Source organism: Echinops telfairi, unplaced genomic scaffold (assembly GCF_000313985.2).
Source record: "Echinops telfairi isolate 266 unplaced genomic scaffold, ASM31398v2 ScPeMD7_7410;HRSCAF=8448, whole genome shotgun sequence".
Taxonomy (NCBI): Eukaryota; Metazoa; Chordata; class Mammalia; order Afrosoricida; family Tenrecidae; genus Echinops; species Echinops telfairi.
The window spans coordinates 27,012,896-27,015,385 of record NW_022111310.1 but is presented as its reverse complement, the minus strand read 5'-3'; the positions used below and the strand labels follow the sequence as shown (position 1 = coordinate 27,015,385).

At 54.9% G+C, this 2,490-nt stretch overlaps 1 protein-coding gene across 1 annotated transcript in view; it reads right to left on the bottom strand.

Annotated features, from left to right (window-relative positions):
* The window catches only part of MORN5 (MORN repeat containing 5), a 40,527-nt gene that overhangs the window by 445 nt on the left and 37,592 nt on the right, over nucleotides 1-2,490 (bottom strand). The window lies entirely within an intron of this gene.

The following is a 2,490-nucleotide window of genomic DNA, read 5'->3' as shown; positions in this document are numbered from 1 at the left end:
CCCCCAGCCCCGCAGCCTGGCTCATGCCCTGGGGCGCAGTGAGGAGCCAGAGCAGAAGAACCGAGTCTAGCTTACTTAATTTATTCCTTGTGACCACCGGACAGGGCCCAGCCACTCCCACCATTTTACAGATGAGAAAAACAAAGGCTCTGCGGGGTCCCACCCACTGGCTCAGTACGTGTGTGAGTGCAGGGCTTGGACCAGGGCTACAAAATGGGAGCCACTTCTCAAAACTTGAATCCAGAGCCGAGGGCGTCTCTCCTCGGGCCTCAGTACGCTAGCATCCCCTCTCTGCCTACGCCCCTCTGTGGATTCAGTTTTATTTTTCCCTTTCTTTGCTCAAACCCACATTTCCCCCACCCCTACCCCTGCCACAGGATCCCACTCTAATGGTGGTGTATACACCCCTGAAAATGCATGTAGAATATGTACTGCTGTTTTGTGTGTGCATGTGTTTTTAATTTACCCAAATGGCATTGTGCTGTTTCTTTGTGTCTCCTTTTTTTTTTTTTTTTCAGTGAACGCACCACGTTCACCGTCTAAGGTCGCTGTGAGTCACAGTCAGCGTCAGAGCGTTGGGCGTTGGGCTTTTATTCCTGCCCTGCATGTGCAGCTAGCTCTTTGCTTCTCAGTCTTCCACAGGGGGCTTCTTCTGCCCCACTGTGAGACCACCCTTGCAGTGGTGGTCTCCTGGGTTGCCTTTGGAAGTCCCTGTCTGCACGAACCACTCCGCGACACACGCTCGCTCGAGCACACCCCCTCGCAGGTACCAGGGGGGTCTGGTGGGGTCATGTACACGCCCGCACGCACCAGGACTGCCCGTGCAGCCTCTCTGTGCTCACCTGCCCACCCTCTCAGGGGTACAAACAGAGCTGCCCAAACCCCTATCCTCTTTTAACCCCACCCCTAGCCCAAGGCCTGTAGCCCACAAGGTGCCTGGCACTGCCCACCCAACTGGCAGAAGCTGCAGGATGAGGACATCTCCCCAGAGCAGGAAACCTGGAGGACCCGCAGGGAGCCAGCCCTCCCGGTCCGATGCCCTGATCAGGCTTCTTCTGCCTCTGTGAAAGGCCCTGGTCTGGCTTGGGAGACAGGTGCTTGCTGGCAGCCTACTGTGTGCTCAGTGCTTGGCAAGCACAGCATCGTGTCAGTCCGTGGACCAGGCCCCATGCCATGCCACACCGCCGATAGAGTTCAGACCAAGTTCATGGGGCTGCACAGGCCCAGCCGCCCCACCGCAGGGCACACATAGTGGTGCCTGGCACAGAGGCAGGTTTCATTCTCTGGTCAACCTGCCCTGGCCCCTACTCTTCCTCTGTGGGGTCACTGCCTGGCCTGTGAGTCTGGCCGGGGAGCAGTGCCCCCCACCCCCACCCCGGCCCCCATGGGGAGGCAACCAGGGGGAGAGCGGCAGGAGCTCGTCAGCACACAAGGAGTTAAGTGCTGGTGAAGCCCACTTTTGCCACACTGTGAGCAGCCTGGTTGATAATTACAGTTCTGAAGTCTCCAGGCTATTCGAATCAGTGCAGCTGCAACCTCTTCAGTGGTAACCCCTGAAACCAGACAAACTGGGTTTATTGTGCTGAACCAGTCTCCAGGCCCCTCCCTGATTGTTACAAATTGACAGCAATGGACTTAACAGCCCTCTTCACCACCCCTTTCACTCTCTACCTGGCCGCCCAGCCACCAATTTGAATCGCAGATGCCTTCCCTCTGGGCAGCTGCTCCCCACCCCTCCCTCCACCTCCCCTGGGCAGGCTGTTGGTCGCTGCAGCTCCCCTGGCCCGGCCACACCAGGGTGAGGCTGCCAGGCACATTTCATCAATATTTAAAATGGAATTAAACCTGCAGCTTTGATTAACGGCTCCTGATCCGGGAGTTGTGATTACTATTTTGCAAATTGCGATTGTTAGAATATGTTAATCTGATTGTCTGCGAACATCTTCACCTTCTCGGATAATTTTTCCCCTTTGGGGCAGGAGGGAGGAGGAGGGAGAGGGGGCGAGGGGAGATAGGGGGTGGTGAAACACCCCACAAACTCTTTAATCAATTGCAAATTATTACCCTCTGCACAATTACCAGCGTGCACAGGACACGGACGGGGAGGAGGGCTTCGGCTTTAGAAGTTTGGGGGGCCCTTTTGGTCCAGCAATGCCACCCTGGGACCCTATCCTCAGAGGGTAATCGGTGTGTCTCGGACCATGTCCAATCAAGACAACAGAAAAAGAACCTATGCTTCTCAAGACCAGGGAAGGATTAATTTGTTACATACCTAGGCTTTTGTCAACACTGACTCATTGGTGGCAGACATCCTGCTAGGTTAGGGGGGCGGGGAGAGATGGTGAGCCACATAAGGGGTATTTAGTAACTATTGAAAATAATAGTTACTGAGTCTATAGCAACATAGGGGCAATGACTGTGATATGATATTACACACACACACACACACACACACAAAACCTAGAAGCGAGGCAGGGACACAGTACCGTA